The 27,675-nt window shown below is 47.3% G+C and overlaps 2 protein-coding genes across 3 annotated transcripts in view; one reads left to right on the forward strand and one right to left on the reverse strand.

The window, feature by feature from the left end:
• KSR2 (kinase suppressor of ras 2) overlaps positions 1-27,675 on the reverse strand; it is a 251,485-nt gene that overhangs the window by 211,931 nt on the left and 11,879 nt on the right. The window lies entirely within an intron of this gene.
• The window catches only part of CHCHD10 (coiled-coil-helix-coiled-coil-helix domain containing 10), a 123,437-nt gene continuing 118,393 nt past the window's right edge, over positions 22,632-27,675 (forward strand). Inside the window, exon 1 of the mRNA XM_056859787.1 lies at positions 22,632-22,635. The gene's annotated coding sequence lies outside the window, so the exon portion shown is untranslated. The remainder of the gene's footprint in view (positions 22,636-27,675) is intronic.

A 27,675-nucleotide genomic window follows, 5' to 3' on the forward strand; every position in this document is an offset into this window, starting at 1 on the left:
CAAGGGAACCGTAAGCATTCACAGACAGCTTTTCGACACCCCCTTGACCAAATAATGATCGCAAAAAGTGGTCATAATGCCATCCGTCACTCTCTCCGCCATGGCGCAGCTTGCTTTTCCTGACATAAGGTGGCACTGCAGCTCACCTTTTATGTTCCTCTTTTGCATTAAAGCAGCAGTGACCTGCTCACACTACTGACAAAACAGAATTGCAGGGTGTTAGACACATGACGCTGGGGTGACATCACTGTGAAGGCGAAGAGGCCAAATATAGGCCTGGTTTACACTGGCAGCAGGACTCTCACCTAAGGAGAGCGTGGCAGCACTTCGAACTGCAGGGTGGGACCTCGCCTTTAACATTTCCCGCACTTGAAAACTGCCCTGCAAGTAGAAAAATAGCTCAGCAGGGAAAGATCTGGGCTAGTTTCCCTTGACCTCTGAAGTGTAGGCTTTCTGCTTGCAAAGAGGTTTGGTGATATAGGGAAGTGTATCCACAGTTCACTGTGCCAGCGGGGTGTAGTCAGCCCCACCTACCTCACAAAGTGTCTGTTGTAGGGAGGAGAAAGGAAGGTGATTGGAAGCTGGTTTGATTCCTTAAGTGATAGAGAAAGTCAGCATATAAAAACCAACTCTTATTACATTCGTTTGCCATTGCCTGCATCTGCGTAGCGACCTGAACTTGCTTGGTGGTCTCCCAGTGCCCACCCTGCTTAGCTTATGGGATCTAACCAGGGCCAACCCTGCTTAGCTTATGGGATCTGATGAGATCAGGCTAGCCTGGGCCTATCCAGGTCAGGGTACCTTACAGGGTAGCAAAGAAGTTAAAGAAAGGAGGATCTTGATAAGTGCCTAGGATCAGCCTCTGTTACCTGAGTGGGAAGCAAAAAAGAGATGGGTGTGCATGTAGTGGTTAAGAGCAGTGTAGTGGTTAAGAGGGGTGTAGTGGTTAAGAGCAGTGGTTTGGAGTGGTGGATAGGCCAATGGTGTCATTCTGAATAAGAAGAAGGGGTTTTATATGCCGACTTTCTCCACCACTTAAGGGAGACTCAAACTGGCTTACAATCACCTTACCTTCCCCTCCCCACAAGAGACACCCTGTAAGGAAGGTGGGGCTGAGAGAGCTCGAAGAGAGCTGTGACAGCAGTCCCTGCTGTGTTTTTTTTTGGGGGGGGGGACTGCTATGTTAATAGCTAATAATCTGTATTGCTTTAGGGTGTTCCAAGTGCTTTTTATGTGCATTTTCTTCACCACAACACCGTGAGTAGCATTATACCCATTTTACAGGTTGAGAATTGAGGCTGAGCAAAAAGGGCAAACTGGTGAGTTTGAAAGAGAGCTGGGATTCGATTCAGGGACTGCCTAACTTGTACCTCAAGGATTGTACAGACATCATACTAAGAATACATTCAGGACCCTCGATCTATTGTGCACCTGTGTGCATACAGCTAATAGAAAATGTGGACAGCAGCTTCGATTTGCAAACTGAGTATTTACAGCCCATTCCTGAGGTTTCGCCTCAAAACCTCTTAGGAGGTGGTGAGGCTAGTCCCGCCAGCTGCCGAGCACCGTGGGACTACACCTCGCCCCTTCACTGGTGCGACATCTCCGTGGCGCAGGCCACCGCATAGAGAGGCCGCACTGGCGCAGGGGGCGTTCCTATCCCTGTTCGGCCCGGTACACCGGCGCCAGGAACGGCGGTGCTGTGTCTGCTTTTTAGCAGGCGCAGCCTTGCTGTTCCCTATGGGGTGAAAGGCCCCAGTTAAACAAGAACAAGCCGCGAAACAGCTTTTGTTGTTGTTGTTGTTTAACGGTGTATGGGAATCAGCTTAGGAAGAGGTGCTGCCGCACCTCTTCTTCGCCATCCCCGTACGCCGCCAGCTCAGGAATGGGCTGTTATTCTTTAACTTTATTTGTACCCAGACTTTCTCCCCAAAAGGGAGCCAACAGTGGTTTACATAATTCTCCTCTCCTCCATTTTTCCTTACAACAACCCCACGAGATAGGTTAGGCGGAGTGTGCATGTGACTGGCCCAAGGTCGCCCAGCAAGCCTCCAAGGCAGAGTGGGAAATCGAACCTGGGTCACCCAGATCCTGGTCCATCACCGGGGAAGGTCCGTGGCTCAGTGATAAAGCCTCTGCTTGGCATGCAGAAGGTCCCAGGTTCAATCCCTGGCATCTCCAGTGAAAGGGACTAGGCAAGTAGGTGATGTGAAAGATCTCTGCCTGAGATCCTGGAGAGCCGCTGCCGGTCTGAGTAGACAATATACTGACTTTGATGGACCAAGGGTCTGATTCAGTATAAGGCAGCTTCATGTATTCACTCTCACCACTACACTAAACTGGCTCAGTAGGGGTTGAAGGATGAAATCCCCTCTTCTCTTTCCTACATAGCCATAGTCTGAATTGCAAGTGCATACACATGCCATTTACCTTTGACAAATGGATAGAGCTTCCTCCATCTTTGCCCTGTCTGTTAGGGGCCTTAGACTAGGTCAACAGCATAGTTGGTTTTCACAGCCCGGCTAAAAAGCCCCCTGTCAGACTTCACCAGGGAGGAAATTCAAAAGTTTGGTGCTGCCACCAAAAAGGCCCTGCCATGTGTTGTCACTCCCCCGCCCGTGAAACTCCAACAGTCCAGGCACACAACGACAGGCCTCTCCAGATGATCTCAGCATGTGGGCAGGTTCAGATTGGAGGCAGCTCTCTAGGAACCGTGAGTCAGGATGCAAAAGGGAGACTTTGCCACAAGGGTGGGCGGGGGAAAAAAGAAAAGCGCCGGCCAAGCCTCAATTCATCTGGCAAAGCTTGGCAGTCACCTCCCCGGGCCTTCCATACGCGACCATCTGTGCTCTGCCCCCCACCCTCCCACCCTCCTCTAGCTCTCCAACTGTGAACAAAAAAGCAAAGACTCTGCTTTAGATTTAGATGAGGCAACCGCAAACCGACACCATTCTGCTACCCGAACAGGGATCGCAGCTACTAAGCCACTAGAGAAGCTGTTCGCCGGCATCCCCTCTCGGCGTCCCTGAAACAGTTTATTCTCCAAGGTGACGACAGCCCAGGAGGGGAAGCAGGGAGGAAGGGAGCTTCGCTAGCTGCCCAATGCATCAGGCCTTTGTCAGCAAAAAAAAGGGGGGGTCAAAGCATTCCCTCTGCATGTCTGAAGGCGTCCACGGCAGGCTGTTCCAAACTTGGCCAACACTTACTTCAGGACAGCTTCCTCAAGGGTGCCACCTGCTGGGCAGAGGAGGAACCTCCAAGCTACCACCACTCAAGTGGTGTTTTTCCACCCTTCTAAAGTTTTAATCCCCATTGTCAGCCCTTGGATTATTATATATACTTGGATGTAGTGCTAAACATTCAATTCATTGTGCAGCACCCTTTATGATCAGTCATCCTTGTATTATTCCCATACTGGGGGTGGGAGAGTGAGGAAAACCACTGAGCAGTGGTTAGAGTGCTGGACTAAAACTTGGGAGATCCAGGTCTGAATCCCCACTCTGCCACGAAGTTTATTAGCTGCTTTGGAACAGGGGTTATGTCTTACCCCTCACAGGGTTGTTGTAGCCCACAAGCAAAGGGGGAGACATCCCTATGCTGCTAGCCAGTGTGGTGTAGTGGTTAACAGCAGTGGTTTGGAGCAGTGGAGTCTGATCTGGAGAACCGGGTTTGATTCCCCACTTCTCCACATGAGCGGCGGAGGCTAATCTGGTGGACTGGATTTGTTTCCCCACTCCTTCACACGAAGCCAGCTGGGTGTCCTTGGGCAAATCACAGTTCTCTCTAAGCTCTCTCAGACCCATCTACATCACAGGGTGTCTGTTGTGGGGAGGGGAGGGGAAGGCAATTGTAAGCCAGTTTGATTCTTCCTTAAGTGGTAGAGAAAGTTGGCATATAAAAACCAACTCTTCTTTTTTATATGCTGACTTTCTCTACCACTTAAGGAAGAATCAGGCCGGCTTACAATCACCTTCCCTTCCCCTCCACACAACAGACACCCTGTGAGGTAGGTGGGGCTGAGAGAGTGTGAGTAGCTCAAGGTCATCCAGCTGGCTTCATGTGTAGGAGTGGGGAAAAACCTGGTTCACCAGATTAGAGTCCACTTCTCCAAACCAATGCTCTTAACCACTACCCCACGCTGGCTCTCAAGAGGGGCTATCCAACCAGGGAGGTCAGCTGAAGGAGAAACAACTGGAGCGGCTCCAGAGAGAAGCTGCAGCAGCACACTCCTGGCACCTGCTGGAGGGCCCAGCAATGCCACCTCTTGCTGATGCAGTCATGGAGCTGATCCAGTTTAAGGTCCTTCCTCAAGAGTAAGGCTATGGAAAGGGAAGCATCACAGTTCCAAACAGATGTGCCACTTGCCCATACCGGCTTCAACTTGGGCTCAGCTCTTTCTCCATTCTTGGGGCTGACTGCAAGTGGTCCCTGCTCTAGGCATTAAGCCCCACCATGTGAACTTGGATGCACCTCTGGCTCACAGGATCCAGGAGAGCTTTTCCCCCAGGAGGTGGTGCCGAAGACATCCTCATGATGGGGATAGACTTCTTTGAGTCCCTACATAGTTAAATTGTTGGCAGCGATGGCTGCCAACTTGGAAAGCTTTAAGAGGGGAGTGGACCTGTTCATGGAGGAGAGGGCTATCCATGGCTACTAGTCAACATGAATACTAGTCATGATGCATACCTATTCTCTCCAGGATCAGAGGAGAATGCCTATTATATTAGGTGCTGTAGAACACAGGCAGGATGCTCCTACTGTCGTCTTGATTGTGGACTTCCTAGAGGCACCTGGTTGGCCACTGTGTGAACAGACTGCTGGACTTGACGGGGCCCTGGCCTGATCCAGCAGGGCTTTCCTTATGTTCTTCCAGGTAATGCACAAAGACTGGGTTGGTCTGCCTCCTCTCCCCCAGACTTTGCAATTTGGGCTGATTAATTAATAGTCTGTTCATCTTTGAACCACCTCGGGCTCTTTGAGAAAAAGACAGGGTGTAAATGCTTCGAATTAACAAAAACAAGATTGCTGTCTTTTCGCACCACACTTTCCCTGCTTGCTCGAAGCGGCTGCCAAACATCCAAAGCGAGCAATCCAAAAACGCAAACTAAAAGTTTCAATCCGTGCGCATCAAAACTCCAAACTGACACACCGCAATAAACACGGGCAGCAAATAATTCCCAAAAGGCATACAGAATGCACACATCCACAGAAGTTGTAAATGCAAGCTAGGACCTGGTGATGGTGTGTTAACAGCTTGCTATTTGGTGCCTCAGGCCGCTGTGTGGTGCTTTTGACCATTTTGCTATGGGAAGGAGCCAGTGGGGCATGCAGCCGTTAGAGTATTGGACTAGGAGGGGGAAGATCCAAGTTCAAATCCCCACTCAGGCATGAAGCTCACCGAATGACCTCAGGCCAGTAACTCTCTCTCTCTCTCTGAAACCAACCCTCCTCACAGGGTTGTTGCAATGATAAATGGGGAAGGGAAAAGAAGAAGAGTTGGTTTTATATGCTGACTTTCTCTACCACTGAAGGGAGAATCAAACCAGCTTACAATCACCTTTCCCTCCCCACAACAGACACCCTGTGAGGTAGGTGGGGCTGAGAGAGTTCAAAGAGAACTGTGACTGGCCCAAGGTCACCCAGCAGGCTTCATGTGTAGGAGTGGGGAAACCAACCCGGTTCAACAGATTAGAGTCCGCCGCTCAAGCAGAGGAGTGGGGAATCGAACCCAGTTCTCCAGATCAGAGTCCACCACTCCAAACCACAGCTCTTAACCACTACACCACACTGGCTCCCTGTACACCACCATGTGTACCACCACGAGCACCTTGGAGGAAGGCCGAGAAAATCTTTTAGAAATAGATTTCAGAACCATGTTTTAAAACCATTTAATAAAAATAATCACAGGGCACTTTATTTGCGTGCCGCTTTGCCCAACCTTAACCACGACCCTTTGGCAGAACAATAGAACTCTGTCTGCAAAAAGGAGAACTGGAGGCCATGGCTGAACATTTGCATAAGGACCTCGGAGGCTTTTGCATTTTGGTTATGACCATTTAAGAGACGCAGTCAGCCTGAAGAACCAGACGGTCTGCTTACTGGTTAACGAAGGGAATCCCTCATGACTTTACCCTGAGCCACTTTGGTACCATCCTTCTATTTATTTAAAACATTTATATGCTGCCTTTCCACTCAATTCATGGTCTCACCCAAGGCAGCAAACATTAAAACGTTCCAAAAACAAATATATACAAAATATTTAAAGCCAATGAAACATAATATAAACACATAAAATAACACATAATATAAACACATAAAACAAAGGCCTGACTTTGGGCAGTTTCACAAATGACCACCATATGCATGAAATCCGCATACTTCTTCGTAATGAAGACTTATATGTTGATCAATAAGACTAATCATCCTTTAGTGGGTCTCCCACAACAAATGGACAAGTGCTTGGCATTTTCAGCCCTTAAACTTTTGGAATGAGTATATAAACATAATCCTAAATCCAGTGACTGGAATAGCCCCAGAAGTTGGATATGGCCAAGAACCCCTAGGTACCTATTTACACAGAATCATAGAGTTGGAAGGGACTGCCAGGGTCCTCTAGTCCAACCCCCTGCACAATGCAGGAAATTCACAACTACCTCCCCCCCACACACACCCAGTGACCCCTACTCCATGCCCAGAAGATGTGGGGGGGGGGGAAACCCTCCAGGATCTCTGGCCAAACTGGCCTGGAGGAAAATTGTTTTCTGACTCCAAAGTGGTGATTAGCATTACCCTGGGCATGTAAGAAAGGGCCACAAGAGCCAAGCACTGATGCAACCCTCCCTGCCCTCCCTCTCATGATCTGCCTAAGTTCACAGAATCAGCATTGCTGTCAGAGGGCCATCTAGCTTCTGCTTTAAAAACTCCAAAGGAGAGCCCACCACCTCCCGAGGAAGCCCGTACCACTGAAGAACCGCTCTGTCAGGAAGTTCCTCCTAATGTTTAGCTGAAAAAAAGTCTTTTGATTTCATTTCCACCCGGTGGTTCTGGACTGACCTTTGGGGGCAATCTGAGCATCAAACTAAGGTCTTGGTTGCAGGTCAAGGATGAGGTCATTAGCCTCTGGCATTGAAAAAGTCAACTTTTGAAGCTGTGGCAGACTGCAGAAGTGCAAAGCCAACTGAGTCCATTCATACAAGTGAGAGACGGGAGAAAACAGGCATGGATTTCAGATAGCTTCCCTTTATTGACTTCACGAATGTAGCCTACAAACACAGATATTTACAAACACAGACGTTAAACAGATGCAAGTCGTCTGTAATAATGAGCACATATCACTTGTGTAAGGTATTATGTAGTGGCACACTTGTAAGAACATAAGAAAGGCCATGCTGGATCAGACCAAGGCCCATCATGTCCAGCAGTTTGTTCACACAGTGGCCAACCAGGTGCCTCTAGGAAGCCCCCAAACAAGATGACTGCAGCAGCACCATCCTGCCTGTGTTCCACAGCACCTAATATAATAGGCATGCTCCTCTGATCCTGGAAAGAATAGGTATGTATCATGACTAAGTATCCATTTTTACTAGTAGCCATGAATACCCCTCTCCTCCATGAACATGTCCACTCCACTCTTAAAGACTTCCAAGTTGGCAGTCATCACCACATCCTGGGGCAGGGAGTTCCACTATTGAATGATGTGTTGTGTGAAGAAATACTTCCTTTTATCTGTTTTGAATCTCTCACCCTCCAGCTTCAGCAGATGACCCCACATGCTAGTATTATGAGAGAGGGAGAAAAGCATGTCCCTGTCCACTCTCTCCATACCATGCATAATTTTACAGACCTCTATCATGTCTCCCCTTAACCACCTTCTTTCCAAGCTAAACAGCCCTAAGCATTTTAACCGCTCCTAGTAGGGCAGTTGCTCTAGTCCCCTGATCATTTTGGTTGTTCTTTTCTGCACCTTCTCAAGCTCTGTAATATCCTTTTTTAGGTGTGGTGACCAGAACTGTACACAGTATTCCAAGTGTGGTCTCACCATAGATTTGTACAAGGGCAGTATGATAGCAGCAGTTTTATTCTCTATTCCTCGTCTAATTATGGCCAGCATGGAACTTGTATTTATTTCGTGACGATTAAAAAAGGATGGTAGGCAAGTACCTGCTAGTTTTGGAGGTTTATTGCTGATAGTATTCCTCAGTATTACCAGAGTTTACTTCCAAACACTTATGAAACTGCATTTCCAGACAATACCGACAAGCACGTGGAAAAGGCTGACCGAAGAACGTCAGAGCAACGTGTTTGTGCCTGGGATGAAAATTAAATATTACGCTTGCTGTTACATAAGAAACCCAGCATGGCGTAATGGCGAGGATGTCCCTGCTGCAGTGAGAGATCTGCTCTCCCCCCTCCCGCCCCCTCCCATTCGACCTGCCTTCATTCCTACAAAGACATATATTCAGCCTCCAGTTGAGCACCACCTCATTCCCATATTTCACTTGGGCTATGTGCTTTATTTTAGAGCACCCACACTGAGAATCACAGTTAAATGCCAATGGCAGTTACCCTTATGTACAAATAAAGCCATGTGGGTTAATCTGAGTTACGTTTTCCTTCCAATAAAACCAGGATTTTAGCAAATCCAGGCTTTACGGTACAACCCTAAATGGACTTATACTCTCCTAACTTCATCGAATTCAATGTGTTTGTGTGTGGGTGTGTGTAAAGTGCCATCAAGTCACAGAGTTTTCAAGGCAAGAGACTAACAGCGGAGGTTTGCTGTCGCCTTCCTCTGCACAGCAACTCTGGAATTCAACATCCAAATATTAACCAGGGCTGACACTCTTAGTTTCTGAGATCTGACAAAATCAGGCTAGCTTGGGTCATCCAGGTAAGGGAATCGGGGCTTAGAAGAGAATAACTCTGTTTAGGATGATACCGTTAGAATCCCAGTTAGCAAACTAGTTAAACTGACCCTTACATTCACTGTAAGATGATTGGAGGCACTGTTGGGTTGCCAGGTCCTTCTTTGCTACCGGCGGGAGATTTTTGGGGGCGGGGACTGAGGAGGGAGGGGTTTGTGGAGGGTAGGGACTTCAATGCCATAGAGTCCAATTGCTAAAGTGGCCATTTTTTTCAGGTGAACTGATCTCTATCGGCTGGAAATGAGTTGTAATAGCAGATCTCCAGCTACTACCTGGAGGTTGGCAACCCTAAGGCACCGTTTAACAATGGTTGTCAGTGCGGGCAAGGAGGAGCAAGGTGTGCACATGCATGCACGATAGGTTGGAATCATGCGTATTTTCCTGTAACCTGGCTGCAGCCCTAGCAACTTCACCTGCTGCGCTGTTTCTTTTATTAATAATGAATACTCAGTATTTCCTCGGCTCTGAAACTTCTAAGGAATCAAGGTTTTCTTCTTGATGCTGCAAACACATTTGGTCATCTAGAGGTTTGGGTACTTGGAAAAGGAAGCTGCCCCTTCCCCCCACCCACCCCCTTCTTCATCCCAGAGGGCTACTGCTGTCATCTGATAGCAGCTTCACCCAGCATCCTTCAACTGATACCAGATCCTTCCTGTACCAGATAAGAAGTCTTGACATCATAGCCTGAAACATCTTTTCTTTTCCCCTCCCCCCCTTTAATTCTTTAACATCCAACTTGATAAATATTTCTGGAGAACTCAAAAATTGCCCACTCTTTGTGATATTTTACTTGGGCCTAACAAAAAGTAACTACATGATCGTTAAAAAAAAAAGGATCTAGTTTGCTGATAAATGCAAGAGAAAGGAGAGATGTTCAAATATATATGATTATCAGAAGAAAACACACAAGCTTAGGGTTGCCAACCTCCAGGTACTAGCTGGAGATTTCCTGCTATTACAACTGATCTCCAGCCGATAGAGGTCAGTTCACCTGAAGAAAATGGCCACTTTGGCAATTGGACGCTATGGCATTCAAGTCCCCAAACCCCGCCCTCCACAGGCTCTGCCCCAAAAACCTCCTGCTGGTGGCAAAGAGGGACCTGGCAACCCTACACAAGCTCCACAAGAGCTGGTATTGTTTCAAATTGTGCTTACAGATGCTCCAATATACACAACTGTTAATTTAAAGATGCAACATTTAATGAAATGTGAATGATACGTAAGTCTTTAAAGGCCAAGTTGAATGGTGAGTGTGTTCTTCTCTACCCTCATGCCGAGAGGTCTATTTGGGTGGTACAGTAGTCAGACTAGGATCTGGGAGACCAAGGTTCATCTCTACTCTGCCACGCAGCTTGTTGACTATCACAGGCTAGTTGCATTCTCTCGGCCTAGCCTACCTCACAGGGTTGCCGTGAAGATGAAAGGAAGGAAGAACTGCATACAGAGCTAGTTGCATTCTCTCGGCCTAGCCTACCTCACAGGGTTGCCGTGAAGATGAAAGGAAGGAAGAACTGCATACAGAGCCCCAAGCTCTTTGAAGAAAGGGCAAGATTTAAATTTGGGGAGGAGCTGCGGCTCAGTGGTAGAGCATCTGTTCGGCATGCAGAAGGTTCCAGGTTCAATCCCTGGCATCTCCAGTTGAAGGGACTAGGCAAGGAGGAGATGTGAAAGACCTCTGCCTGAGACCCTGGAGAGGTGCTGCCGGTCTGAATAGACAATACTGACTTTGATGGACCAAGGGTCTAATTCAGTATAAGGTAGCTTCATGTGTTCATGTGAATGTGACAGCAAAAACTTGAAACTGAGAAAAAAAATCTGAATAAGTAGTAGCCCAGAAATCTATTAACCCCCCCTTAACATAGAAGAATCTGTAGAAGAATCTAATGGCAAGACATAACCTATATGAACTATACCAAATACACCATGCTCTCCATAAACACCAAAGCAGTTAGTGGGAATCTCCAAGCAGGATAGAGTAAAAACCACTCCACGTTTAAACAAGATCAGCTTTTGCCACACAAACATTCGCCAACCCGTAATTTGCAGACTGATCTCAGCTAGGTCCCGTGGTACCAGATCCTCTTGTCCCCTGCCTTGGGGCCTGTGGATTACTCAAGCTCTGGGGACTCCTTGCTCAGAACTGAATTACCAGGCTTGCCCGGAACCTATTCAGATCAGGACCAGAGAAAAGCCCTCCTGCGCTTCACCTGATCCCCAAAACTCACCGAATACGTCCGTTCTGGCTACACACCACGGCCTGCTTCTCACTCTACGGGCCTTTTCTGGGAAGCAGAGGATGCTAGAGGATTCCTGTCGGAATCATCAGGCGTCAAAATTTATATGCATTAGTTAAGGTGTTTATTCACCAGATAAGAGCTTTACAAAGCTAAGCAAATCCACAGGCGGGGAATGCCTTGAGGGAAAAACACACATTATCAACAATATGTGCCAGACAGATAAATGAAGTAGATGGGTCTTCTCTATGGTTTGGAGGGCCTGAGATAAGCAACGAAAATGAACACCACAGTTCACACAACTGTATGCACACGGGTGCACGATAACTCGAGGGTCTTGAATGCATGCTTAGTATGACGTCTGAACAGTCCTTGAGGTACAAGTTAGGCAGTCCCTGAATCGAATCCCAACTCTCTTTCAAACTCACCAGTTTGCCCTTTTTGCTCAGCCTCAATTCTCAATCTGTAAAATGGGTATAATACTACTCACGGAGTTGTGGTAAAAAAAAATACACATAAAAAGCACTTGGAACGCCCTAAAGCAATACAGATTATTAGCTACTATAATAGCAGCCCCCCCCCCAAAACAACAACAACAACAACACAGCAGGGAGTGTGGTGTGGATCTGCTGCAGGACAGAAGATGAGAACTGGGAAGAAAGATGCTGAGAAAGAAAGAGAAGGAATACACTGCAACAAGGAACATAAGAACGTAAGTACATACAAACATAAGAAAGGCCCTGCTGGATCAGACCAAGGCCCATCAAGTCCAGCAGTCTGTTCACACAGTGGCCAACCAGGTGCCTCTAGGAAGCCCACAAACAAGACTGCAAGATCTCCTTTTATTACTCCATTGATCTCACCCTTTCCAGTATGTTCACTCAACTATCATTTAATATATTTGCTGTCTGGTAAAGATAAGACTGTTATCCTATCCATAGCACATTATTTAATCGCTGCCTTGAAGATGCATCCAAAGTTATGATCAACTTACACCTAAATGCTCCTTTGCATACAGGCATTCATTTTGCACAGGAACAGGGCCTACTGAGCAGCTGCCCCAGAGCCATGGCTCAGGGGCAGAGCATCTGCTTGGCATGCAGAAGGTCCCAGGTTCAATCCCCGGCATCTCCGGTTAAAGGGACTAGGAAAGGAGGTGAGGTGAAAGACCTCTGCCTGAGACCCTGGAGAGCTGCTGCCGGTCTGAATAGACAATACTGACTTTGATGGACCCAGGGTCTGATTCAGTATAAGGCAGCTTCATGTGAGCCCTGAACACCCTCTCCCATGAAATCAACTTGGTCTCATCACCGCCAGCGTTCCGAAAGAGAGTAAAAGGAGAGCAAAAACCTGCTCACGTTAAACCCTTCATGTTTATAACATCTCTCCATTTCCTGCACTGCTCTGAAATTCCTGAAGCTGTTTTTATTTTAACATCGTGGTGCCATAACTTTTTTTTAATCATCGGTGAGATGGGACTAGATGACCTCCAAGGTCCCTCGCCAACCCTAACACGCTCAGTTCTGTTTACACTTCACGTATGCCTCTCGGAAGCTTTTCCAAAGTGTTTTAAGAGTCCCGTAAATCAATAAGACAAAACGAAAGGACAGGCCTGCCGAAGTCAGCCCCAGGAGAGCTGTTACAACCGGACAGCCACTCCTAAGCCCATTCCCTCTCCCAGCATCCTCGGTGCTATTTTCACCAACTGATACTTCAAGCGGCACTCCCGGCACCGCGGCACACACGTTTGGCTTCACAACTGGCTCCTTTTCTGCTTTCCGTGCTAAATTAACGTCCGCAAGAGACGCGCACATGACCCCGCCGGGAACCTCGAGAGGTCTCCGCTCGCACGTACGGGCTTGCTAGGCCAGGTCCCAGATGCCCTGCGGGCATGAGCGTTCATGCCAGCACGAGCCCATTAGGAACGCCGTTCCCCACCCGGCACCCGCTGCCAAGCCTTTGGAGGGCCACTTTGTGTCAATTCCCCGAAGCCAGCCGAGCGACAGGCCCGATCAACCTGGTCTCCAGGGAGAGGGACGACAGCTGCACCTCTTTCCCAGCGCCTAGTGCCAGCTAATCGAGGGAGCCGCATTGACGTCAGCCATTCTGGAAACTGTTCCCCTGCCTTGCCCTGCCTGGAGATTAAGATCTCACCAAAACAAAAGGGGGGGGAAGAGAAACGAGGATGGAAATTTTCTTTTCTTTTTTAAAGAGCTGCTGATAAATCACCTGAGACGATATATTCAGACACACAAGCCCAGATGTAAACGAATGGCTTGTCAGAGCAAGTTTTTTTTAAAAAAAAAACGGGCCGTGGGGGAGGGCAGAAACCCAATCCACCTTGGAGAGCTCCCTTGGCAAAGCTGCGAAGCAGCGTTTGAAAGTTTAATGAACACATAGTTTTGACGTTCGCCCGGAGCCCGGCTTTAGTGACAGATGATCCCCCAAAGCGTGCCAGCCTCGCGGAAGGACAACCTGTTGCGCTTTGGCGGGGGGGGGGGGGGAGCCGATCGAGGAGAGGAACAGTTGAGCTTGGGGGGAGCAAAGAAAGAGAGAGGAGTCGTCTGGGGGCGCCCTGGGGCAATTGGCACGTCCTGGTCACCATTTTTAAGGACTGGGTGAACAAGGACTCCATCCAGGAGAAGCGAGAACAAACCGAGCGCGTGAAACTTATTGGCAACGGATTTCATGCTCTGATCGTAGACGTATCAGTGAATCCAATCCCTACATGACTGATTTCTTGATGCGTTTTCCAAATCCATTTTTAATAATGGATAAAGCACACCATCTGAAAGGGCTTATTTCAGACTTCACTTTCTAGCTTAGGTTTCCCACCTTCTTTGGAAACAAGCACAGGGCTGGAGCCAAGGTCAATACCTGAACTGTAGAATGGGTATGCAGAGATATTGTATTAATTATGCTGGTAGGGTTCCATGCACCAAGAAGCCCCTGGTTCCAGTCTCACTTGGCCACAAACTTGATGCCCTTAGACATGCCACACTCTCCCAGCTTCCAGAAGCACCTGGCTCCAATCTCACGCAAACACGAACTCGATGCCCTTAGACAAGCCACTCTCCCCCAGCTTCCAGAAGCCCCTGGCTCCAATCTCACGCAGCCACAAACTCAATGCCCTTAGACAGGCCTCACTCTCCCAGCTTCAGCACCACCCCCTTCCTTCTTTGCAATATGGCAACCATTACAGACCTGGCCAACATTACAGGGCCATTGCCAGGATGACAAGGTAATTTATATGATGCTCCTTCAACATTGCGAACCACTATATAAATGCTACATATCATTCAAACGGTCTGTTTCCAGTGGAGATGCTGAATTCTAACACCTTTCCTGTGTGTGTTAAGTGCCGTCAAGTCGCTTCCGACTCATGGCGACCCTATGAATGAAAGTCCTCCAAAATGTCCTATCTTTGACAGCCTTGCTCAGATCCTGCAAATTGAAGACTGTGGCTTCCTTTATTGAGTCAATCCATCTCTTGTTGGGTCTTCCTCTTTTCCTGCTGCCCTCAACTTTTCCTAGCATGACTGTCTTTTCCAGTGACTCTTGTCGTCTCATGACGCGACCAAAATACGATAGCCTCAGTTTAGTCATTTTAGCCTCTAGGGTCAGTTCAGGCTTCATTTGATCTATAACCCACTGATTTGTTTTTTTGGCAGTCCACGGTATCCGTAACACTCTCCTCCAACGCCACATGTCAAAGGAATCTATTTTCTTCCTGTCAGCTTTCTTCACTGTCCAGCTTTCACACCCATACATAGTAATAGGGAATACGATGGCATGAATTAATCTAGTCTTGGTGGCCAGTGACACATCATTACACTTCAAAATATTTTCTAGCTCCCTCTTTTCTAACACCTTTCCTAGCCCCCATGAAAATGAGTCGAACTGGGATTCACAAGGGAAATGAACAATGGCAATCTGACAGGCCACATGGATGTTCATTCCACCGTCTTGGGCATCAACAGAAGCATCACAGAGTGATAGGTTTTGTATTTTCCTACCCCAGCCTCGGCCAAATACCCAGGATTATGTGGTGGTCCAAGCAATGCTCTTCCCCTTCTTACAACGGACATCTGCATCGTCCACAGTTTTAGAGGAATCAAAGGTAGCCAGCCTAGCTCCACCATAACACACTGCGTAGCTCAGCTATGCTGGCTCCTTCTTCCAGCTCATCTCCATGCAGACACACAACAAGGCAGAACAGTCAGCATGGGGCTAAACTGTGGAGAACAAACAGCTTATGTGCAGCTCTCAAGGCAGTGGCTCAATGGTGCAGCATGCTCCTTAGATGCCTGAGGTCCCAAGTTCAGACCCTAGCACAACAAGTTGAAGGATCTCAGGTCGGAGGTCCTAGAAAATTAAATCAAAAGAGTTTCCATCTAGACATTAGGAAGAATTTTCTGACAGAGCAGTTCCTCAGTGGAACAGGCTTCCTCGGGAGGTAGTGAGCTCTCCTTCCCTGGAGGTTTTTAAGAAGAGGTTAGACGGCCATCTGTCAGAAATGCTGATTCTGTGACCTTAGGCAGATGATGAGAGGGAGGGCATCTTGGCCATCTTCTGGTCACTAGGGGTGTGTGGGGGGGGGGAGGTAGTTGTAAATTTCCTGCATTGTGCAGGGGGTTGGACTTGATGAAACTGGTGGTCCCTTCCAACTCTATGATTCTATGAAAGACCCTCTCTGTCTGAGATCTTGGGGAACTTCTGCCAGTCAGTGTGAGCAATGCTGAGATAGATGAGCCAAGATTCTGGCATAATGTTCATAAAAGTACAGGGGAAAGTCTGTGGCTTAGTAGTCAGAACATAAGAAAAGCCATGCTGGACCAGACCAAGTCCCATCAAGTCTAGCAGTCTGTTCACACGGTGGCCAACCAGGTGCCTCCAGGAAGCCAACAAGCAAGACAACTGCGGCAGCATTAGTCAAACACATACTTTATGAGAAGAAAGTCCTAGCTTCAAGCCCAGCTGTTTCCTGCCAGGGACCACACAGGCCTGCTTTCAGTCTACCATGCAGCCACAAGCATGCAGTTTGAACTCGCCAGCATTCTGGATGACAACCCTAGTTTTCATTTCAATGGCTCAGGCTTTACAAGACGCATCACAGCATGCTAGAATTTGCAAGGCTGGAAGATCCCTGGCACCTGCAGCTAAAGGGGCAAGACCTTTCTCTGGCCATGCCCTTAGAGAGCCACTGCCAGCCAAGAGGGGAGAACCCCAAGGTAGGTGGACCACTGGTCTGACTTAAAGCACCTTCCTACATTCATTAGAAGACTGTAAGGGGAGATTCTGCTTGTCAGAATTGGAAACCTCTTCATAGCACAGGCTTCCTGTCCCTTACCCCAACTTCCTATCCTTCAGACTTCCTTAAAAATGCCTGTTTCCATAAAAGCAAGTTAACAACCCCCCATATAGTCAAATGCTCATGTTACATTCACAAGAGCATGTTTTTAAGAAAGGGGGTATGTGCGCTAATGTCACAAAATGTGTTTAAAATACACACACCTCCACATTTAAAGGCTACAACAAGAGTTCCACAGACATTGATATAATTCTCACGCTCCCTTCTTATTTACTGACCAGGTTGCTAGCGTGGCAAACCCTGAGCTGGGCGCCTGCTACTGTCAAAAGGTAGAGCTGAACAGTTTCACTCATGGCTGTACCTCCACTAACCACTAGGTATTGTACCACATGGTATCTGTGAATGTGTGAATGTCATGTATGTATTTTATGTATTTATTTTTGTTCTTATATCCCCCCTCCCCAGCAAAGCCGGGCTCAACGCAGCTCACAACACAATCAACAGCATAAATACAGTAAAATACAATAAAGAGCAATAAAAGGACATTAAAATAATTCCAGTCACGTTAAAAAAAACAGGCCCTATAAAACAACCATAGTACATAAATCATGATGCATAATTCACAATTTACAATTCAAAAATTCAGATGGCGCCAATTGAAGAAATATGCGCTCCAGCAGGATTTGCGAGTAGTCAGAACCCCCATACCATTACTGAAAATAAGGGAGGTGGGAGGGGAGGCCAGAGCTGATGGTAAATTGTAGCTGCCTTCAACCGTAAGTCTGGCAGAATAGCTGTATCTGGCAGGCCCTGTGGAATTCCTTGTGGTCATAAACATGTAGTTTTTGTCGGGAGGGGGCAAGAAGCCCAGACTCAAGCCTCCCCCACCCCCCGGACTCAGGGAAGCCACACCCCACGACTCATTCAGGTGTCCACCAGGTAGGGTTGCCAGGTCCCTCTTCGCCACTGGCGGGAGGGTTTTTTTGGCGGGGGGAGTCTGAGGAGGGCAGAGTTTGGGGAGGGGAGGGACTTCAATGCCATAGAGTCCAATTGCCAAAGCAGCCATTTTCTTCAAGCAAACTGATTTCCATTGGATGGAGATCAGTTGTAAAAGCAGGAGATCTCCAGCTAGTACCTGGAGGTTGGTAACCTAGAGGGGACCATTTACAACTCCATCCACCTCACACCTGAGCTACAGCGGCAGGCATTTCAGGATACCCTACCTGCCATTCAGTTCTTCAGCAGCTGCCTAGGTGCCCCAGGACCTGCCTTGAGGCCCTAGGCTCATCTGAGAGGAGCATGTGGTTGCCAACCTACAGGTGAGGCCTGGAGCTCTCCTGGAATTACCACTTATCTCCAGAAGACAGAGATCAGTTCCCCTGGAGAAAATGGCTGCTTCAGAGGGTGGATTCTTAGGCATTATGCCACACTGTGGTCCCTCTCCTCCCCAAAATTTGCCTTCCCCAGGCTGTAATCCCCAGGAATTAACCAGCCTGGAGTTAGCAACCCTGGGGAGGCCACAGTGGGGCCTATGTCACCTTTGAAAAGATACACTCATTATTCACCACATACAAAAATTGTAAGAAGATGGAAATTAACTATGTGATCCATGCAAAACGTACTTAGTTAATGCCAAATTATTTGCCCGCGATCTCCAGTTTATCTGTGTGTAGAGCCAGCACGGTGGTTAAGGTGTCAGACTAGGATCTGGGAAACCCAGGTTCGAATCCCCACTCTGCCATGGAAACTTGCATCAGTCACACATTCTCAGCCCCGACCTTGGCAAGTATTTGGATGGGAGACCTCCAAGGAATACCAGGGGTGTGATGCGGAGGCAGGCAATGGCAAACCACCTCCGAACGTCTCTTGCCTTGAAAACCCTACAGGGTAGCCATATGGTCAGTTGTGACTTGATGGCAAAAGAGAAAAAAGAGGTTATCCCAAGATTTCTTACAAGAAGCCATCAAATGTACGGACCAGTTGATGACCATCCGACTTCAGTGTTCAGCCCATGAGTACCAAAACCTGAATTGAAAAAGTCAAGCCTGAGACCTGCAAATCCTACACAAGAAAAAAGTTTGAGCAAATCTGGGAAAGTTCGTAACAGCCTATTCTTTTTAACAGTGCAAAGGTTAAGGGTCTGGAAATGGTGGAAGATGGGTTTTGACAAAGGTAATTTTGAATCATAGAATCATGGAGTTGGAAGGGACCGCCAGGGTCATCTAGTCCAACCCCCTGCACAATGCAGGAAATTCCAAACTACCTCCCCCCACACACACCCTGTGACCCCTACTCCACGCCCAGAAGGTGGCGTCCCTCTCATGATCTGCCTAAGGTCATAGAATCAGCATTGCTGACAGATGGCCATCTAGCCTCTGCTTAAAAACCTCCAGGGAAGGAGCGCTTACCACCTCCCGAGGAAGCCTGTTCCAATGAACCGCTCTGTTAGAAAATTCTTCCTAATGTCTAGACGGAAACTCTTTTGATTTCATTTCAACCCACTGGTTCTGGTTTGACCTTCTGGGGCAACAGAAAACAACTCAGCACCATCCTCTAGAGCAGTGGTTCTCAACCTTTTTCCAACCATGGCCCCCTGGCCTACCGCTGTTTAAATGTTTCGTTTGTAAATAGCCAAGGAACAAAGAAGCGTAAACAGCCATGCAAAACGCACACATGCAGTTCTTATTGGGAAACTGAAATTTACAAAAAAAATACCCCGCAAAAAGAGAATACAACACGCGAATAAACCACAATGTTCACATACAAGGGAGAACAAAGCCTCTACCACCGTTGCACAAAATTACAGCAATCTACAGTTGCAAATGATGCATAGAAGTGCAATGAAGGAAGTCATGTGTTAGGTGTTCTTGTGTTTCTGTTTTCTTCACTTCTCACTTCCCTCTGTGGCCCCCTAGTCTCGTGCCGCGGCCCCCCATTTACGCAATTTTCACCTGTGGCCCCCTTGGAATATCCTGGGGGGGCCCGGGGGGCCATATGGCCCTAGTTTGAGAACCACTGCTCCATAGGAAAGCCTATGTGAAGGGGAAAGGAGCACGTTCACACCCCTCTTTTATACTTCAGCAGACGGATGACAGTTTTGGCTCGGGACATGTGAATTCTGTTTGTGCCAGAACACTGGGTAAAAAGGTAAAGGTACAGGTCCCCTGTGCAAGCACCAAGTCGTTCCTGACCCATGGGGTGACGTCACATCCCGACGTTTACTAGGCAGACTTGGTTGACGGGGTGGTTAGCCAGTACCTTCCCCAGTCGTCTTCCCTTTACCCCCAGCAAGCCGGGAACTCATTTTTACCGACCTCGGAAGGATGGAAGGCTGAGTCAGCCTTGAGCCGGCTACCTGAAACCAACTTTCGTTGGGATTGAACTCAGGTCGTGAGCAGAGCTTCGACTGCAGTACTGCAGCTTATAACTCTGCGCCACGGGGCTCCTCAAAACACTGGGGCTGGCGCATAAACTGTCGGCTGGAAGGCGCTGCCCTCACATCCAAGCCCAGGAAGACGCCTGAAACGGAACGAGGCAGAACTTCACCAATCGCTTCATCGCAAATGATATTCCGGCGCCCACAAGTTGAGTCACTCCTGTCGCGAGTCATTGAGGGCAGAGTGCTGGAACGATAAGGATGAGTGGGCGTTTACCAGTGTGTAAAAAACCAGGCTTCAGGGCCGGTCGAGGGGCACAAGCGCTCCATAAGGCAGCTGGTAAGGCACAAGTACTGAACTGAAAAACACGCGCGGAAAATAAAGTTGGCCCCGATAACAGGCAATGCTGCAGTCAACAACTGCAATTCCCAACATTTAATTCAGTTGTGGAGGGGGAGCTGATCTTGATCAGGGTTGCAATACTGTGTGTGTGGTGTGGGGGGGTTAACTCTTCAGCCATGCCATTTTCCTAATAGGAAATCCCTCCCCCTCCTTTGGTGGCTTTGAACCCTGGGAAAGAAAAGAATTTTGTCCCCGTGTACAGAATTCCAGGGTCACAATTACTTTTGCCCCTAGACACCTTAATCAAGTACGTTAAGTGCAGTTTTACAATACTGACATTTCGCCATAAAAAAGAAGGCACACCTGTCCGTGTGTCTTCCCAAGCAGATGCCACCCCAAATGGCATCCCCGGGGCTCATCAGTTTCTAGGCCCCACTGGGGTTGCTCGCCAAGCACTGGCAAGTGGCAGGAGGCAGGCAAGGGAGGGGACATGTAAATATGTTGCATTCTGTCACTATAACAGCACTTCCAGAACGACCTTGGAAGCGCTGCAATCATGATGCTTTAAGACAGAGGTGGGGAAACTTTTTTCCGCCAAGGGCCATTTGGATATTTATAACATCATTCGCGGGCCATACAAAACTATCAACTTAAAAATTAGCCAAGCAAGCCCCAAGCAGGCAGCTGCTGCAGATGACCCCTCCCTGCATGGGCAAGCGGGCAGGCATCCAACCAGTGGCGCACTTGGCCACCTGGTGGCACAGGATGGTCTGTTGCACCAGCCGGGCATAGCCGTCCAGCCACATGCTGGAGTTGCTCCTTCTCCGCATGGTTGGGGCCGGATTCTACAGCCGGCTCCTGTTACCTCCGCCTGCAGGGATGAAATGAGGACTCACTGGCTAAGAACTCCCCCTCCCTCACATTCTAGCCCTGCCCCCTTTAACCCCTCCATTGTCGCCACTTCCGCCCCCAGCCCTCTTGTAGTACAGAGGGAATACGTTTCTCCATGGCCCAGGTGGGAAAGGGTTAACACAGTTTCTTGGGCGATCCTAGCAGCTCCATAGCTAATGACTCTTCTGCAAGGGGGGGAAACGGTTCCTTTTCTCGGCAAAACAAACTCACATCCATCTTGAATAGGGGCTATTCCTGTCCGCGGGAGGGGGCGGATTGCCAGTCTTAGATCCATCTGAGCTAGAGATCTGCCAGGACCCACAAAGAGCCAGACCAAATGATTTCAGGGGCCTTAAACGGCCCCCGGGCCTAATGTTCCCCACCCCTGCTTTAAGACTGCCCCCAACTCTACTGTTTGGGGGGAATATTAGATAGTCACGTTGCCACAATTACATCACTTCCAGGATCACGCTGGAGGTGATGTTGCAGTGACAAAGTGCTGCCATAGCATCACAATGCCACATATTCCCTCTTCCATTCCCCCCCCCCCACTGCTCTACCAAGCATTGGAGGGCAACCCAGGCAGCAGGTTTGAGATCTCTGGCCATAGTGGGTGACCTGGCAGTCCTAGGTTCAACCCAAAACATGGGCCTTTAAAGCCCTGCCAAGTCTAAGGTCTGCATACCCTCAGAAAATACTCCCGTGTGAGCCCTCTCACATAGTAACATCACTGGGAAAGGCTTTATTCTGTACTCCATCTTCCATGGATTCTTTAAAACTAGTAGGGGAAGGAGCAGGGGCTTCCTGGTAATGGGCCCCAAAACATCAGTCCTTGCAGACTTTTCAAAGGGCACACAAGCCCATTTACTTGTTAAGGTCAGGTCTTTTGCAACTAGGAGAAAGAAAATTTGCATCTGTCATTTTATCTCGCCTGCAATATAGTTGTTAGTGCCTTAAGCAACAAAAGAAGTTTTATTTGGCTTTTTCCACAGCCATGAATGACAGTTCCTTTTCTCATGTCAGTAGGGTTGCCAACCTCCAGGTACTAGCTGAAGATCTCCTGCTATTGCAACTGATCTCTAGCCGATAGAAAATGGCCACTTTGGCAATTGGACTCTTTGGCATTGAAGTCCCTCCCTTCTCCAAACCCCGCCCTCCTCAGGCTCCACCCCAAAAATCTCCAGGTATTTCTCAACCCAGAGCTGGCAACAATGAATACTGAAATAAACACTGCAAATTAATAATACAAACGTCACAGTTCTCTTAGAACTGTCTCAGCCCACGCAGAGCCAGGCAATGGCAAACCTCCTCCTCCTGAAAACCCTGCGAGGTTGCTATAAGTCAGCTATACCTTGATGTCACTTTACATACACACATAACATTAGCATTTTAGATTTAAAATGAGAGCAATCTAGCTGGAGTAGTATGACATGAAATTTACCTAACGTTTTCTTGAGGCAGTTACCTATTTCTATCTAACAGACCACTGAAGATGTTTGTACGCAGGAGAACAAGATTATACTTTCCTCACCCATAAATCATTATTCAAGGATCAATGCACCCTTGCTTTCCATGATATTCGGACTCAAATTATTGACCCTATGACATACGCTGTTCATCGCTCAACAACAATTATGTCAAACTTCTCACAAGGATCACATTACCAATACTGGAAATTAAATCGTTCATTATTATATAATGAGGACCTATTAGTAGAGGTTAAACCAACTCTGGATGAATGCTTGCCTCTTAATATTAGCCTGAAGCCTGAAGATGTTAAAATCATTTGAGACACATCAAGGGACTTCATACGAAGATTTTTTTCCTACATATAAAATAACATGCAAATATTACAACCGAAATTAAATTGAAACATTAAATTAAACTGAAAGAAGGTAGAAAACAACTGGAACTGAAAAGAGTTTATAGAACTGAAAAATCTTTGAGATTTTAAACAAAAAAATCAGAAATGAGCCTAAGATACATGCAAAAACATGAACAACAACCAAGTTAATTATTTCAGTTAAATTATAATGGATGGGCAAGAACTTCAGAGGAAACCAATAAACAGTTTATAGATTTATTCATAGTTGAATAAATCTGATTTACCAGATAAAACATTAAGAATGTCCTAGTTGAATTTAAAATCCCAAGATTTACTCAGACTGAATCCTGAATTGTTAGAAACAAATATTACTACAAGAAGAAGAGCAATGAAGAACTTAAAAAAAATAACAACTCATGTGGTCCAGGCAGACTTTCAGCAGAATCTGAGAAGAACAGATGTATAACTGGACTGAACCTTCGCCTAAATCCTGGGAGGAAGCCAACATGTTTGCCATTTCAAAAGAGGGTAAGGTTCATGCTAGAATTGAACCATGCTGCCCTATATCATCCCTGAATGGACTCCATGGCATTGAAGTCCCTCCCCTCTCCAAACTCCGCCCTCCTTAGGCTCCGCCCCAAAAATGTCCAGGTATTTTCCAACCCGGAGGTGGCACCCCTATTGGTAGGTGAGCATCCTTCATTGGACAGAGCCTCGCCTCTGTTCGGTTCGCTGCTGACTGAGTAGAACAGCTAACAGCTTCGTAGCTGTGCAGTAGTAATGGTGGTGAGTTATTATGCTTATATAACATGAGCATGTGTATATTTTGTAATATTAATATTCATAAGAAATTATAATTGTTTTAACTTACAGCATGGAAGAATAAAGGACATAAACAACTGAAGAAATAATCTTTATGAAATAGCATGAGTGCCTCTGGAGGATTAAATTTCTGTCTTGTGCTTGTTCTTTGTTATACATGTTCTCGTTGCAAGTTCTTGGACTGACCTTTGTGCATGTTTGTGGACCATTTTCATGAGATTTTGGACTGAATTAACAACATATATAGGTTTTGAACCATTAGAGAAATTTTGTACGAGAATCATGGACTTTGGGAATGGTATTAGTAGGCGGGCAGCCACACATTCTAATTGATGTAGGTTATATATGTTTATCATGTATGTAATCATGGGTGGGTTATTGTAGTATGTATGTGATTTTGTTATGCACATGCTGAAATACATGATGTTACAGTCATTTGGCTAGACTATGCGAGTTGTTGTAACCTTGTAGTAATGGTGGTGGCATTTTGTTTCCTCGGAACAGTGAAGTTTCATTTTCTTGCTTTGCAGATGCTTTTGCATCTGCGCAGTAAGGGAAACAGATTATTCCCTCCCCCCCCCCAGTCACGGCAATTAAATGAAGTGGGAGGGAGTTACACCTCCCATCATGCTGTGAAAAAATGTACACGCACCAAACAACCTTGATAATGCAAACATTAACACCAAATGGTAAGGCATCCTTTTTTTAAAAAAAAAGAGTATTTATAATCACTAGTTGACTGATTTGCTTGGTCTTTAGTTATGTGATTGGCTGCCAAGTGACATGCTAGGCAAGTGATGACAGGTCTGTAGGGGAGGGGGAAACTAGAACTCGAGTTCAGCTGTGTGAGAATGCACATGCATGAAACACAGACAACTGTCCTGCACTCTTTGAATACACACAAAGAACCCCAATGAAGAGGAGCAACCTGCTTGAGATCAGCTGAATAACTGGCGAAAAATCAACTCCCAGTTCCTGACCGAGTAACAGCCAACAAGCCGAAACTGTGAAGGCTCAAGCACCCCAGTTCCTGTAAGTATCCTTTGCATGGTTAGAACATAAGAAAGGCCCTGCTGGACCAGACCAAGGACCGTCAAGTCCAGCAGTCTGTTCACACAGTGGCCAACCAGGTGCCTCCAGGAAGCCCCCAAACAAGATGACTGCAGCAGCACCATCCTGCCTGTGTTCCACCGCACCCAATATAATAGGCATGCTCCTCTGATACTAGAGAGAATAGGTATGCAGCATGACTAGTATCTCTTTTTACTAGTAGCCATGAATACCCCTCTCCTCCATGAACAAGTCCACACCCCTCTTAAAGTCTTCCACGTTGGCAGCCATCACCACATCCTGGGGCAGGGAGTTCCACAATTTAACTATGTGTTATGTGAAGAATTGCTTCCTTTTATTGGTTTTTAATCCCTCAGCCTCTAGCTTCAGAAGATGACCTGTGTTCCACAGCACCTAATATAATAGACATGCTCCTCTGATACTAGAGAGAATAGGTATGCATCATGACTAGTATCCCTTTTTACCAGCAGCCATGGATAGTCCTCTCCTCCATGAACAAGTCCACTCCCCTCTTAAAGCCTTCCACATTGGCAGCCATCACCACATCCTGGGGCAGGGAGTTCCACAGTTTAACTATGTGTTATGTGAAGAATTGTTTCCTTTTATTGGTTTTGAATCCCTCAGCCTCCAGCTTCAGAAGATGACCTGTGTTCCACAGCACCTAATATAATAGACATGCTCCTCTGATACTAGAGAGAATAGGTATGCATCATGACTAGTATCCATTTGCAGTTCATACACGCAAATATCAATAAAGCCAGGGTTAAGGGTCTCTGAACATCAGCTGCTGGGGAGGCAGATTGTGAGGTTCCTTCATGCCCAGTTTCAGGGCTTCTCAGAAGTATCTGGCTGACCAATGTGAGAAACATGATGCCAAATTGAATGTTTTTTTTTGTCCATTCAAACAGGATACTCTAAAGACAGGATCACACAAGATACTCAGGATCACATAATGTCATGGCTCAGTGGTACACAACCTGCTTTATGTGCAGAAAGTCCTGGCCCCTGCCATCTCCGGTGAAAGTCTCTCAGGTGTTGGAAAAAGACCTTTCTGTGCCCAAGACCTTGCCAATGACAGTACAGAACACTGAACTAAAATAACCAATGATCTGACTTGGCATAATGCAGCTTCAATACATCCCATGGCAACAGACCAAAGGAGTGCTTCTTTACAAACTGCATAATTAACTTAGCATTCTAGTTCAGTGTTCTGTGCTGTATGGAATTCATTGCCGGAAGCAGCAGCGACAGCCATTCAGCTAGACAGCTTACAAAAGGGTAACGTAAACTCATAGATAGGGCAATGGTTATTAACCATGACCAGTTAATAATGAAATCTTCATGTTCATTGGAAACAGAGCTTAGATTATCAGGAGCTGGGGACAAAATCTCTTCACAGATTCCACAGGTTTTTCAGCAAACCATTTGTTGCAGATGCAGGGCTGGGCGCGACGAACCTTTGGTCTGGTCCAGTATGGAAAATCTTAACTTCTAAACTAACATAAAAAGGCAATAAGAGCCCTGCTGGATCGGATCAGTGGTCCATCTACTCTGGTATCCTGCCTCACACACTGAACATAAGAAAAGCCATGCTGGATCAGAACAAGGTCCATCAAGTCCAGCAGTCTGTTCACACAGTGGCCAACCAGGTGCCTCTAGGAAGCCCCCAAACAAGACGACTGCAGCAGCACCGTCCTGCCTGTGTTTCACAGCACCTAATATAATAGGCATGCTCCTCTGATCCTGGAGATAATAGGTAAGCATCATGACTAGTATCAATTTTTTACTAGTAGCCATGAATACCCCTCTCCTCCATGAACATGTCTACTCCCCTCTTAAAGTCTTCCAAGTTGGCAGCCATCACCACATCCTGGGGCAGGGAGTTCTACCACATCATGGGGCAGGGAGTTCCACTGGCCAACCAGTTACCATTACGGTTGCCAGGCTCCCACTGACAGTAAGTCCCCCTGCTGGTTGCCAAGGCCTGGCAACCAACAGGGGGGCTTACTGAAAGTGGGAGCTTTCGCTGGTGATGTAATGGCGTCACCAGCAACATGCTGACGTCATTTCCTGGAGCTTGGAAGTGACATCAGCGTGTCGTCAGGCATTGCCAGGGATGCTCTGGCACATGGACAAAACCCTATGGTTAACTCACAGAGTTTTAACCAAACGCCAGAGAGTTTGTCAGAAATAAAAATATGTGCTCCCTTCTCTGGCCAGATTTTAACCAGAATAGAGACACGACATCAGGACTTGGGAGCAAGAGGGTTTTTTTTATTATTTTTGCCAGCAACCCCCCACACGTTCACACCATTCCCTGGCGATGCACTGACATAACTTCTTACACAGAGAAACATCAGTGCATCGGGATGCTACCAACATCCCTCCCCATTTCCTGCCATTTCTTCCCTGCTGGTCAGTTGAGTGGCGGAGGGGAAGCATCGCCGGCAGAGGGAGATCCCAGAATGGCAGCCCTAGTTAGGGCCAACAACAGGGCATAGCAACCAAAGGCACAGAGGCCAAGGCCTTCTCCTCCATCCATATCAACACAGGTGTCTCCGGCAGTGATTGCGATAGCTATTCAAAGACCTGCATGTATGCTTAGGTTTGTTTTTTTTAAAGAAAAAAACTCGAATTGTGAGAATATAATATATACAGCGTGGTGTAGTGGTTAAGAGCAGTGGTTTGGAGCGGTGGAATCTGATCCGGAGAACCGGGTTTGATTCCCCGTTCCTCCACATGAGCGAAGATGCTAATCTGGTGAACTGGATTAGTTTCCCCACTCCTACACATGAAGCCAGCTGGGTGACCTTGAGCTAGTCACAGCTCTCAGCCTCACCCACCTCACAGGGTGCCTGTTGTGGGGAGGGGAAGGGAA

The sequence above is a fragment of the Euleptes europaea genome, chromosome 13 (genome assembly GCF_029931775.1).
Source record: "Euleptes europaea isolate rEulEur1 chromosome 13, rEulEur1.hap1, whole genome shotgun sequence".
In the NCBI taxonomy this organism is placed as follows: Eukaryota; Metazoa; Chordata; class Lepidosauria; order Squamata; family Sphaerodactylidae; genus Euleptes; species Euleptes europaea.